Here is a 14,562-nt window from a genome sequence, read left to right on the forward strand (position 1 = left end):
GAGCACTGGTCAAACCACAGTTGTTTTTAAGTGATGATGAGATTGTATCTATTTTCACTGTACCATACACATTTCAGACAATGTGTACATCATTTTGACTGCACCAGCTAGAAGAACGAAGAGAGTGGAACTTTAACTAAATGCCGTAGTTAAAGTTTGGCTAATGGGATACTCTGTCAAAACGTGGACGATATCCAGTCCACCATACAAGTGTCATAGGCTATAATGAACTTGTAATATGGCAGGCGGTACATCGGCCATGTTTGTGATGGAGTAACCTGTCTGCCACACTCTAAGTAAAGTCTTTAGTTAAAAACTTTAGTAAATGGAGCCCAACCTTGATTTTACTGGATCCGTCCGCGTCATTCTTCTATTGGAGTATATAGGAGTCTAGTCTGGCCTGGATTCGATTCTTCTTAGAAAATAGGAGTGAGGAAGTGTGGATTGCTCCTCACTTGTTTGCCTCCTAAGCTCTTAATTTTGTGGTACCCGAAGTCTCTGCTTTGAGCCCTGCTTTATTTAACATCTACATGTCACCTTGGTCTCTTGGTGGAGTCATATGGGGGTCAAGATAGTCTCCTACCTGGGTAACATGCAGCTGTTGCCCCAGTATTGGAACTTTCATAGATTCCCATAGCTTGTATCATTCCCCGTCGTCGGAATGGGAGCCTCGGTAAATAAAAAATAACATAGCAGTAGGTACAAAAGAGAAAGAAAGGCCTAGGCCTCATCTCATATTGTAGCATATCCACCTCTTTTTGTAAAAGAGACCAAAAACTTGCAACAACTAATCAGATTAGCCTCACCCCATAGAACCTTCCTGAGAGAGCCTCAGATTTTCTTCCGCTTGTTGTGCTAAGGGAGTCTCCTCTGAGCTCTGCTCCGTCTTCTCTACAACTTTTGATTTCAGCTACTTTTTTCTTCAAGATGTCAGATAAAGAAAAGAAGGCTTTATTTTAGGCCTGTTCTACCTGTTCTAAGAAAAGGCTTTATGTGGAAGACAAGCATAAAGATTGTATTTATTGCTTGTACCTGGACCACAAAGCCACTGATTGTAAAATCTGCAGAACCTTCTCCACCAAGACACTGAGAGACAGGAAAGGAAGACTTTTGACTTCGCTGCAGAAGATGAAGTCACGGAAGGAGGTGATTTCTAGTGACAGCGAGGATTCCTTCAGCTTCTTCATCAAGGAGATCTAAGAAGAGGGTTAGGTCTTCCCCTTCAACCTCCACTGAACCTCCTGCTACGGCCTCTCAAAAGACCTCTGATAGGTCTCATAGGCCCAGTCCCGGAAAATCTCCTCACCGAGGTGCAAAGGAGAAGGAGGGACGTGTGGCTGAGGCAATTTCTATACAGAAGGTGACTCAAGTACCTTCTGTTGTCTCTCCACCATCTGAGAAGACAAAAGGGTTAAAAAAGCCAGCATCTTTACCTCAGGAGGGAAAATCAGAGAAGAAAACACGTTCGTCGACGACGACTTCATCAGGTATGTCGACGACTGTTTCTAAAGTGCATCAGGCATCAATTATAGCTTCGTCGACGGTCCCGTCTTCGAGGGCTTCGATGACTACAGCTTCGCCGACTTCGTTGACGTAGGTTCCTGTCTCAGTGTCGTCAACAATATTAATATCCTCGACGAAGATGACGCCAACGGTGGTGTCAACGAAGACGATGGCGATGACGACGACTACCATGATACTAACGACGAGCTCATCGGCGATGCCGTCGACGATTTCTCCAACCTCGACAATGATCCTTTCTCCGACGACGATGCTCTGGTCGACGACGATTCCATCGATGAAGACGATGTTAACGACTCGGCCGACGGTGCAAAAGGTTAAAATCTCAATTAGAAAACGCCAAATTACACCGGAGATGACATCTCCGCGAAGGGTGACGCCTTTGCCTCGGGCATTACTTTTAGATGAAGACTACTCTGATGAGGATGATAGTCCTTATGGTGATGCATATAGTCCATCTCAGCTCCAGGAGAAATACCAGGTCTCAGATTCTGATGACTATTACAAGGAACAGCGGCAACCCCCCGGGAGAGGCCTCAAGAACAGTCTCATCAGGGTATGGTTTCTATGCCTTCTTCCCTAATAAGTGACTTACAGATCATGTTGATGGATTATAGGAGGAGATTTCCATCCCAACCCTCTGAATCCATGCAACCGCCACCACCACCGCCACCTCCTCCTCCTCCTCCTCCTTCGTCTTCTACGGTTCAACCACCAGAGCCAGAACCTTTGGAGGAACGACAGAATATCGCCACGGGGCAGGCGAATGAGGATGATGATGATGATGATTCCTCAGAGGATGAACGGAATGTAAGAGAGGTCCCAAACCCGGATAGAGAATGGGACGACTATATTATACCAGATCCCGGTACACCTGTACCGGATCCTGTGGATTCTCCTCAAGCAGACATTGGAGATTTCCATAATCTTATGGAGAGAGCTTCAAAAAGATTTAGTCTTCCTGTTCCGGTTGTTCAATCGGACTGGTATGAAGGTTATGCAGTCTCCAGCTACTGTTATCCCTGTTCTACCACGGCTGGAGAAAAAATATAGGGCTCCTGATGGTAGTCCTGCTTGCCTGGTTGGCCAACTAAAGCCGGACTCAGTAATCTCCCAGGCGGCTGAAAGTCAAAGAACCTATCGGCTCCTCTTGGCTCACCGCCAGATAGAGAAGGCAGGTGCCTTGACAAAGTGGGCAAAAGATTCTCTTCTATGTCCAGCCTCCTGGTTCAAGCCTCCAATGCACTGGCAATTTTGGGACGATATGATCGCCAAATGTGGTGCGATTTGTCTCCTTTGGGTGATCAGCTAGTGGATACTTCCAAAGCTGACCTGAGGAGGCAAGGTTGGCTTCGGGCTGCCTGGTTTCGCCATGAGGTACAGAATAAGATTTTTGATTTGCATTTGATGGTGAAATGCTTTTTGGTAAGCATATAGATGATGCCTTACAGGACATCAAGAAGGACACGGAAACAGCGAGGTCCTTAGGCACATTACAATATCGCAAGGTACCTTTCAGAGGGGCAAAAGGTATAGGTTTTTTCAAATTACAGAGGAGGATACCAACAATGCTACTCCTCCTATTCTCAATCTTCGCGGACTTACAAGCCTCAATACTCTCAACGCCAGGGCCAGTCGGCGTCTTTCTCTCGCCAACCCGCAAGAGGTCGACAGGGGCGTCAAGGGAGAGATTCTTCTAAACGTTAATAGCGGCCTCTCTGCTCTGTCTGCTGCTCCTTCACCCCTGGTAACATCAGTAGGGGGCAGGATTTCACACTGTCTGCGCAGCTGGAAGATCATAACATCAGATCGGTGGGTCCTCAATATCATTCAGTTTGGCCACATGTTGAATTTCAACACCTCCCACCTTCCAGAGCCCCTCGCGCCACCGAATCAAAACATCTACAGCTTCTACGTCTCGAAGCCCACCAACTGCTCATCAAGGGAGCGATAGAGCCAGTGCCTCTATCTCGAAGAGGAGAAGAGTTCTATTCCAGGTTTTTCCTGGTTCGCAAGACGGAGGAGAAATGGCGCCCAATTTTAGACCTGAGGGAACTCAACACCTATCTCATGAAGCTATCATTCCGGATGGTTACCTTCACGATATTTTGCGCCTTCTCAATCCAGGAGATTACATGGCAACTCTGGAAATCGAGGATGCATATATTCACGTACCGATCCACCCAGCTCACAGACGATTCTTATGCTTCACAGTAGTAAAGAGCCTTTTTCAATTCAAAGTCCTGCCTTTCGGGTTCAGATCCACTCCTTGGATTTTCACGAAGGTTTTAGCCCCGGTGGCAGCGTTTCTCAGAAGACAATCTCTAGAAGTTTTTCCCTACCTAGACGATTGGTTGATAAAAGCTCCATCTTCTCAAGCAACTACAAGAGCAGTCACAAGTTGCATTCAACTTTTCGATCATCTGGGTCTACAACTCAACAGGAACAAATCGGTCCTTCTCCCATCTAGGTCGGCCAAATACCTAGGTTCCATTCTGGATACAAGAAGCTGCAAGGCTTTCCCATCGGAGGAAAGACAAAGAACTCTCATTCTTTCGGCTCGTCAATTGCAAAGGAGACGATCTCTATTGGTCCGTCTGTACAAATCGCTCCTAGGATCGATTTCATCCTGCATACCCTTAATTCCGCATTGCAGACTACGTATGCGCTTGTTGCAGGAGCAGCTAGGTGCACAGGCTTATCTCAAGCCTGTGCACCTAGTACGAATAAGACCTATCGCGCAAAATGGAAACGTTTCTGCTTATGGTGCCACAGACAGAATCTCCATCCGTTCTCTTCGGCTCCTCACCAAATATTGCCTTACATTCTTTCTCTGGCTAAGTCAGGCCTGGCACATTCCTCCATCAAGGTACACCTGGCGGCTACCTCTAGATTCAGGAGGACAGCTTCAGGTCCTTCTCTCTGGTCCGTGAGGATTGTCAAACAATTCCTGAAAGGTCTTTTCAGGGCTTTCCTTCTAGTTCGGCCTCCACCTCCAATCTGGCAGCTCAGTTTGGTTCTGGCTCATCTCATGAGACGATCATTTGAGCCTATTCACACAGCGGATCTAAAGTTTCTATCATGGAAAGTGGCTCTCCTTTTAGCCTTGACGTCGGCTAGAAGGGTTGGAGAACTGCAAGCTCTTACCATTATGGAACCTTTTTTTACAGATCAAAAAAGACACTCTAATCCTACAAACAAATCCAAAATTCATTCCAAAGGTCCCTTCGGATTTCCATTTGAACTAACCTGTGGTTCTGAAATCTTTTTTCCCTCGACCTACGTCTCCAGCAGAAAGGTCTCTGCATTCCTTGGATCTCCCAAGAAGTCTAAAATGTTATCTTGAACAGACAAAAGGTTTCAGGAAATCTTCACAGCTGTTTATTGCTTATAGTGCTCCTCGAAAAGGTGAAATTTCCTCTTTCAAAACAAGGAATCTCACTTTGGATTTCCAGTACTATTCATTATTGCCACCAGGCGGCGGGAAAGCCGCTAGAAAGACATGTACGAGCTCACTCTACGAGATCAGTCTCATCCTCTACTGCCCTCTTCGCTGGAGTTCCTATCAAAGACATTTGTAGGGCAGCTACATGGAGCAGTGCCCACATGTTTACAAAGCATTACTGCTTGGACTCTTCCACAAAGGATGAAGCGGCAGTTGGACAAGCGGTCCTGAGCAATCTCTTCCAATGAGCGGTGAGCTTTCCCTTCTATCCCTCCTTCCTATGATTGCACATTTTGTATCTGATAATGTTTACTGACTACTGTTTCAATTGCTTTTTGCTTCTTATGACAGTATGGATACTAATGTATTTTGATGCTTATATCACAAAATGTGCTTTGTTATTGCTTACTGCTAGCTATTCTGATACAAGCTATGGGAATCTATGAAAGTTCCAATACTGGGGCAAGAAAACAAGTTACTTACCTGTAACTTTGGTTCCCCAGTATTGGTAACTTTCATAGATTCCCATGCGCCCACCCTCTTCCCCTGGGAAAGCTCAGCCTTCAGCAGATGTGGTTACTGTTACACAACGGCTACGAAAATCTGAGGCTCTGAGGTTCTCTCAGGAAGGTTCTATGCGGTGAGGCTAATGTGATTGGTTGTTGCAAGTTTTTGGTCTCTTTTACAAAAAGAGGTGGATATGCTACAAAATGAGATGAAGCCTAGGCCTTTCTTTCTCTTTTGTACCTACTGCTATGGTATTTTTTTATTTACTGAGGCTCCCATTCCGACGACGGGGAATGATACAAGCTATGGGAATCTATGAACGTTACCAATACCAAAGTTTCAGGTAAGTAACTTGTTTTCTTCCTATCTTTTGAGAATGAGGCCTCGATGCCAAGGGTGCTTTCAAGGGATATTTGGGGGGGCGGCTAAATATTCCTCTGTGTACTCCGACCTATCCTTATCTTGCAGACCTTCACTGACTGCCAGTTAAAAATGGATATTGTTTAAAATGTTGATATTGGCACACTGAGCCTGTTATGGCCGGGTTCCCGGGTAGTTTTCTAATACTCATTCACTACTGTCCTCTCAGTCTTTGCTCTATGAATGCAGGCTGTTATGCATCCCAAAAATCAAGCGAATGAAGAGGGGGTGGGGGGGTTCTTCCTTCTTCTTCCTGGCAGTACAAGCCTGGAACAATCTTCCTTTTCAGCTTCGTAAGAGAGATAATAAAGTTCAATTCTGCAAGCTTTTGAAAACCTGGCTCTTTGCGTTAGCATACTGAAGCGAGGTTGTTTGTTTTTAAGCGCCAAGGAGAAGCTGTGTGCTTTAGAAATAGTTTCATTATTTAGCGTACATCCTGAAATGATTTCCTTCAAGTCAATCTCAGATTTCCCACACATTTAAAATGAGGCACAGTGAAGTAAAGTGATTTCCATAGTATCAAACAATTTGATCAAGTGGGAAAGCTGGGATTTGAATCTAGTTATCCTAATTATATATTGGGTTTTTTTAGCCACAGAAAAAATCTTTCTGTGCCATTACCTCAAGTGGACAATTCTTTATATTCACTTCTTAACACTTACTAAATGAGTGCACCATGTTCAGTAAACAAAGGAATCACGTGTTAATTCAATTTGACTATAGATTTATACACAGTAGCGGCTGGCAACATTAAAATATGGAGAGGCACAATGCCCAATGCCCAAAAAACTCACAATGTGTGTTGCGTTTGTTGACACATAGGGTATGGTTGCAGTCTCTCTTTTCCTGGCTCTCTCCTCGGCGGTGACATGGGGCAGAAAGGGAGGACTTTCTCTCTTGTGGAAAGTGAAACCAACCAATCCTGGAGCTGCGGTGTAGCTCCAAGATTGGTAGGAGCAGGCTAACCCAGCACTCATTTTGAGACTGGGGACTTGCCGCTGCAATCCCACGCCTGTTTTTTAGCCAAGGGATTGCTAGATCTGAAGTGCTCATGTCAGATTGGCCAGCTTTAGACAGCCGGCCAATCTGACATGCGCACTGGCAGGCACTGAAGTAATAGTGGAATGCACTAATCAATGCCGCCGCTGTTTACACATACGTCAAATTGTCTTAATTGATAGCAATGGTAGGAAAGTGCAGAGACTGATTTATGTTAATATCACTGCCTTCCCCTGCGTTAACCGGCATTAAGGATGGATCAGGTCAGCACTTCATTGACTGCTATTGCACTAATTAGCAAAAACAAAGGAAACTCTTATTTCCCACAGCCTTCAATGAGACGTATGTGAAATGTATTGCAGACACACAAGAGAAAAGCAACTTTTTATATTTTGTGTATGCAGTCTTTCTGCTTCTAGTGTTTTTTTACTTTAATAGGCGAAAGGTAGTGCCTAGAATGATTGACTCCTCTCTGTTTCATCATGCCTGTCTCCATGGGATAGGAAAGGGGGACCAGAGCCAGTCATTGAGTCCAAGCCAGGCTTGAGCCTCGCTTGGCTCATCCCCCTCTTGTTATGCGCCCTGTGGTCCATTTACTAAGATACCTCAAATTGAGCTGCTTGCAGGTCGACTACACTCTGTTATCTTGGCTTGTGATAGCACTCTTATTTCTGTTCTCACATTTGAAAATGACTAAATACTGGACTATCCAACGTGTTACTTCTCCTTTTGAATGGAGAAATTATGTACCCAGATATTTTCATCTTCAGCTATAATATTCCCTTGTTATGTAATACTGTTCTAAGGGCATTAGCTTTTTTTTTATTAACAATGATATAATTATACTTGTTTTAAAAACGACGGCCATAATTTTAGGTTGGCTGTTAGTGCTCAGACCTTTTCTTGGGAAATAGCTTCCTATTAAAAGAATTGCCTATTTGATTTTGTTGAGGATATTTCCATCATTACTTCTCTTTTCAAACATTGTCCTTGCTCAAGTGCAAGTGAAGTTTAATCGAAACATCTCCCACATTTCCGCGCTTAATACTTCTTTGGGTACTGCTGCAATTTTATTGTCTCTTATAAGGTAGCTTTATGTGCTTGCTGGCTGGGTCACTGTTACTTCAAAAACACTGGTCTCCTTTCCAGTACTGCTGAGTAGTCTTGAAAATTAGAAATAGAGTCCCATTTATTTGGGTAACTGTAATGATTTGAGTAACAATAACACCCGTTCTTTGCAGAACTAGAAGCAGCACATTTCGCTGTGGCAGGTACTTTGTGACCAAAGAGTATTTTAGCGGATAAATATAACTGAAGGGTTAGAACTCCTGAGTTGTAAACAACCTTGAACACGTTTGAATCAAATTAAGAGTTGCGTCTGTTTCTTCTTCTTGAGGTAGAGTCACAGGTCCTGTTGAACATAAGACCTTTAGTAGGAGAGGAGGTCTTGAATTTGGTTTTGATTGTTTACAACTTAAGAAGAATAAATGTATCACGTCACTTCAAAAATACTTCAGAAGGGCTGTAATAAAGAACCATTATCCACACAGTTGAGTATCTGTCGCGGGCCTTGTTCAAACCACTGCTGAAGCACTTTATTAGACACTTGTCCCCTCTGAACAGGAAGGATGTCACTGAGATCGAAATATGTCCGCCTAGAGCAACAGAAATGAATGCAGTGTTTGTGAAGCAAAAAGACACCAAGAAAGTGCCATAACCCTAAACATGCGAGCCTGGAGCGAAGTAGACTGCTGGGAACAAGATGTGTTTAATAGCGTCATGTACATGAAGGCAATGGATTAACAGCGCTTTTGGATTTGGTTTAATATAATAGGCCTGGAAGAGCAGCAAACTCTCCATAATTATTCCAAAATGGAAGCCCCCAACAATCAATGCAAGTGCTTTAGAGCCGACCAGACTCCCAACCTATCTATAATATATAATTTACTAGGCCTGACTAGGATTTACAATTCACCATAATTTCATCCTACTTGGTTATCCCATGTCTTTGAGGGACCCGTCCTGCTGTATTTTGAACAAATCTGAACATTCAGTAACCCCATCCACATCTCCCATTGCAGCGTTGTACAAGACAAGCTTCACAACAACTGAAAACACCAGATCAAATGAATGTCTTCCAATGCCCCTCAGGTGGCCTTCTAGCTTCTCACCCTGTCAGTCTGGAAAGCATATGTTGCCCTTCATTGACCCCTTGAGTCATATTCGATTGCGTGACCACTTCAAGTCAGCTTACGAAGGAAAGCCGAGAAGGTATAATGTCTTCATAGTCCTCTTTTAAGAGGTAAAAGTCAGCTGTGTACAAGTCCTTGTGCCCTCCGCCCTGAAATCGTAATACTGTGGTACCCCAGCATCTAACACAAGCAATACGAGGCTTTCTTAAAGAGTTTCAGTTGTAGATTGAATCCATTAAGCGAGCCGGATGCTGAAACCTCAAGAACAATGTACTTCGGTTATCATTAATGTGATTTTTTTATTTATAGTCTTCATGATACCAATACATGTTCATGCAAGCACACCATGTAAGAAATGTTTTTTTGGGGTAAAAAAGCAGTGTTTGCCATCATACTCCAGGCTGTTCTCGTACAGTAATGAAGTGTGTCACAACACTACCCCACTATTTATGAAACAGAATTGAGAAGGGATCTACTAGAAGATTGTGTTGAGAAGGGATCTACTTGAAGATTAAGTGAAAGCATGTTTCACAACATAAGTGGTGCTTGAATGGACAAAACGTGCTCAGTACTCGTGATATTTAACCAAATCATTGACCTGCTTGGAGTGGAGCATGAGCCTCCCAAGTGTCCGCCTTTTGGAAATTTGAGCAGGTTAACGAGCAATGACCAGGAAAAGAGACTGGCTGTGCAGGAAAGCAAATTTGGGCAAATCTAAGCGTTGCCCTCGTTCTTAGGTGACCTTTCTAGAGATTGTATAAATGATGAGATGGAAAAATGGTTTGATGTTGCTCAATCGAGACAGGACTGGGTGCAATGAGTCTTCGGAGTTATATGAAGAAAATAGAATGGGTAAGATTCTTACCTGGAAGCCTGTGAACATTACAGCAGAACCAAAATCAGACAAGGAAATTAAACAGAAAGAGACACTTTGTCGTAAGAGAAAATCGGAAATTAATTTCCCTGAACACTGATTTTTCCCAAAAAAATGACGATATTGAGGAGTCAGTCAAAAAGTATCCGTTCAGGCGGTGGATGACGTTCACTGGTTACTGTATGGGGAAAAAAAGCATCCAGCGACCAAATCTGTCGGGTATGTGTAATTAAAGGAGATAAAACTGATTCAAAGGGAGTGTCCCACTAAGAAGACACCAGAACAAACGGAGTATGGTTTGAAAGAAGAGAAACCTTGAAGAACGTAGGCTGCCTGAAGAACGTAGGCTGCCATCCCCATCGCTTCGTTTTAGACTGCAGGATAGAAAGTTGATCAAATTTGTCAGGTGGTTTGGAGATGCAATGACCATAGCTGACGATTCTTCCATTATTTTTGCTGTAAAGGAATTTGTCCATCCTTGATGCTGCAACAGGGATGAAATACATAGAGGTCCCTAGTGTTTGCATGAGAAGAAACTAATGAAAGCTGCTGTGATCATTTAACCTGAAGAGTCTTGATTAATCTGAAGCGGCTGAGAACAGAAGCGTTTAGTAAAAACTATTTCGCCATTGAGCAACCGGACTGGCCTTTAAAGAAAAGAGGAAAGGCATCTTGCTAAAGAGATGAGTTAACAGCACTGGAAAGTAACAAAGGTAGTCTATGTACTGTTCAATACTTGCAGGTGTCCTGGAAGTTAGAGGAAGTCAACATCATATATGTAGGTTTTGCAGAGTTTTACATCTAGTATAGAGAAGTGTTGCTATTGCTACCTAAAAAGATAGAGAGGAGGGAAGCGAGAGGGACATCAGTAGTGAGATCTGCGATTCCTGGACGAATCAATTTCAAGCCAAACTTTTCACTAACAGTGTTAATTGACGACTATAGACTCTAAGACAGTTTCATTTCTTTGGAAGAGAAAGGGTTTGGACACATCCTTTTGAGGGCTTTAGCAATCGAACCAGCTGGACTATGGACTAAGTATAAATCTTTTGATAATGGATGAGGTCAGAAACATGTTGGCAGTGGTGGCTGTTCCTTCATGCTGGAGGGGGTGCGGGCAGGCCACACATATACTCACCCATCTACATGTACACTCATTCACTAACGTGTACACATACACCCACCATTCACCAGCACACATGCATAACTACACCTACCTGCTTTAGATAAGATCTTGGCCTCAAGGTTCCTTTCCTACAGGATTGGGACTGCCACCTCCTCGATGTCAGCCAGTGAGAGGAGGCGGCTGTCCCAACCTTGTTACAGAGTGGGATGGGGTCACGAAGCGTCTGTGATAGGCATTCGGCCCTGGGCACTTCAGGGCTTATATCTGAAGCTCCGAGGTTATCAATGACGCTCCCACTTGTTATGAGGTGGAGGGGTCCTCCAAGCGCTTTATCGGGCTGAAGAGGTCGTGCCCACAGAAGCTGTGACATCTTCATCCAGGCAAAGTTCAGCTCAGGCAGCCAGCGCATCTTTAGTGCCTGGCTGCTTGACCAGAACATGTGCCATGTCTATCCCTTGTTCCGCCTGACAAACACTCCTCATGTCAGCCAAAAAGGGGGTAGGCATGGCTCCACCGCCTTCAGGGACGGGCCACTGCTGAATGTGCACTTTTTATAACTTTAAGATTTTCCAAGATGCTGACAAATCTAGAAATGGAAAAACAGTGTACATCACAAACACCTTTTTTCCCCTACTAATCTTGTTTTTGCACCATCAAATGTATATACCACAACATTGTCCACTTCCTTATTTCCCTTGCTTTATCTTTTTTTTTATTTACATATGGTCAGTGTCTCTTTCACGCCATTGGACTTTTAACAGCTCTTGCACGGTCACTTCCTTATTTTTGGGACCCAGGTGATAAGATTTTGTTAGCTGTTTAAGGTATCTCATTTTCTGAGGACTCTCAACAAGGAGCACCGACTATAGTATTAGTAAAATTCTAAATACTGATCTAAATGAACAGTATAAAATAGATTTCTTGCATGCAGTTGTTCTGTAAAGGTTCTGCTGCCCCCTGCTCTGTCTGGAGGTCGTTTGATGTAATCAATAGCATAAATACAATTACTTATTATTGCTATTCAGAGGAAAAATGCACAGCCTGCAAAACACAATCATTTTTCCATACAAATTGTCGATTTAGTTAGCCACGTTTTAATTATCCAATTAGAAATGGTAGACTTTAAAGAGAGTGGTTCCTTGTAGTGCTGATAGGGCTAATTATCTGTTCAGGGAAATAAATATGCTGCAACTGCTTTTCTAATGGAACAATTTGGAAAATATTCGGAAGCGGTAGGAAATTGGATCATCCGCGATTTGGTGTCTATTTGATTATTCATCGAGATGCTGAGATTGTAGCCTCGTTGTGTTTCCAGATGGAGGGAAGGCGTGCACCTGACGTTCCTTTGGGAAGTGCATTGAAATTATCATTATTCATGGTTGGCCATTACCTATTAAAGATCCCTAGGAGTTACCAGGCCTCGGTTTTTGGGGCCTGAGTTGTCTGTTGCACAGGTTATGGTGCATTGAGGTGTGTGTCTGCGTGTGTCATACAGTTCAGATGCTTGGGTTCTACAAGGCAAGCTCACCCTTTCACACTCTTTAGTTTCATAAATTGAACACAATTGAGGCATTTTACTATATACGCTGCGAAGCAGGATGGAGCTAGTGCTCTCTGTTTGGGTCAATTGAGGCCACATACATGTGTCATTCTGCATCTATATTTGTAGCTGCTTTGGGCACGATTTACTCTATTGACCCCCTCTCAGGGTATCCTGCCAGTACGTAGAGGTAAACGCTGCATCTTTCTGTGATGAGCATCTTATCGGGGTTCACTTCTCTGAGGTTCGCCTGGTCCTGGTTGACAGCTTTGTTACTTTCCTGCACCAAAAAGGATTGACTTGCATACTTTGAATGATGCTGGTATCCTTAAACACCGTTGTAAAGACGTACATATGAACCCTCGTGATTCTATTGAACCAGGAGAAGCATTATAATGGAAGATTAGTGTGTCCATTTGAGACAAGTTAAAATTGTGTAAATTACATTGTGTCTTATCTTGCATAAAACGTGCGGACCTCTTTTTTTATGTAATTGTTGCATTGATGGATCATTATTGTAAATGTGTAAGTACGTTGATTGGTGTAATTGTAGACGTATGTGTTTTTGGATTTCACATTTGGTAGGGATTTTGACATGTATTATGAATTCAGACAAATTTGTCAGTAGTCGACCGTACCATAATGCGTCTTTGTTGCACACGTCTCATGGAACCATGGAACATTTTTAGATTGGCTCAAGTGGTTAATTTTGCATGACCCAGATAGTGATGTTTGTCTTTGGAAATCCTGACGCATTGTTTAATTTTCAATTATTAGAGAGTCTGTTTGCACTCCTTTCTTTTCCTTGTGCAAACAAAACACTGGTTTGAACTTTTTCCCCTTAAAGTGTCCAGGTTCCCATGGTTACCACTTTCTCTGTCAGATTATTGACATGTTGGGGAAATGTTTCCCTTTTTAGGTAAATGATTGTCTTTTGGCACCGGTGAATGCAGGTGTTGTAAAAGAGTGCAGGACCCAAGAAGCGTAGAGAGCCTGACCTCTGCTACAGCCCCAGCACAAGCTGACGTTTCAGCAGTTGGGTGTGGCAAGACAGAAGAGGCACAGAGTGCAAACATTACTTAATCGTTTGAGCAAGGCAGTTCAAGTCAGCGGCTAGAAGGCCTGAAGCTCCTGCTTTATAAACTCAGACCATAGTGCAGCTTCTCAGTGAAGGCCTCAGCTTTGCCACGATTCCTAGATGGGGTGTATGATTGGATAGTAGTCTGCCAGCGATGGGTATGGAAGAAAGACTGTTGTGCGCTTCAACTCTAGTTGAGCCGCCAGCTGCAGATAGAAGAAAGAGAAGAAAGACTTCCTAATGTGCTGCGCAGGCACAAACACTACCAAGCACACTGTCAAGCCCTAGTAGTCATTAAGGATGTAATTGATGCATATGGACTAATGAGGTGAACCTAGCCGCGTGCCAACAAAGGGTGTATGCTCGTGCAGCTTAGAAACCTAGCTTTTATAGTCGGCAGGCCCCCTGTGTTGTGCTGAATGTGCGCGGAGGAGCTATTCATAGGCTGAGAGTGGACAGTATGGACACAGTCACATTCCAGTTCGAACACATGCCTGCCTTTTCTCATGAATGTTCGCTTCTGTGTATTGTAAAACGTTGCCTGCGGGGAAGCACGTCTGGCAAGAAAGGAAGTAATTTGCAATTCTCACTATGCGGGCTTCTCCGTGCCAACTAAAATGTAATACTTGTAAAGGCACTGAGGTGCAACTGGATGGTATTTACTAGCTGAAAATGCTGCTCTAAATATAATTATCGCAGCACAATGTTGAAAAGTGGTATACACAAACAAACTGGGTGCATTTGTATTCAATCCGATTTCCTTCAATTGCAAAAAGTCTTTTTTTATCAAGCTTACAATGCCGTTTTCAGTGAGTCTTATCTCTCTCTAGGGAGAAGCGTGACATTCATATGAGCTGTGT

At 43.5% G+C, this 14,562-nt stretch overlaps 1 protein-coding gene across 17 annotated transcripts in view; it reads left to right on the top strand.

The window, feature by feature from the left end:
• The window catches only part of PTK2 (protein tyrosine kinase 2), an 858,662-nt gene that overhangs the window by 580,106 nt on the left and 263,994 nt on the right, over positions 1-14,562 (top strand). The gene's annotated exons all lie outside the window — the stretch shown is intronic.

The sequence above is a fragment of the Lissotriton helveticus genome, chromosome 4_1 (genome assembly GCF_964261635.1).
Source record: "Lissotriton helveticus chromosome 4_1, aLisHel1.1, whole genome shotgun sequence".
Lineage (NCBI taxonomy): Eukaryota > Metazoa > Chordata > Amphibia > Caudata > Salamandridae > Lissotriton > Lissotriton helveticus.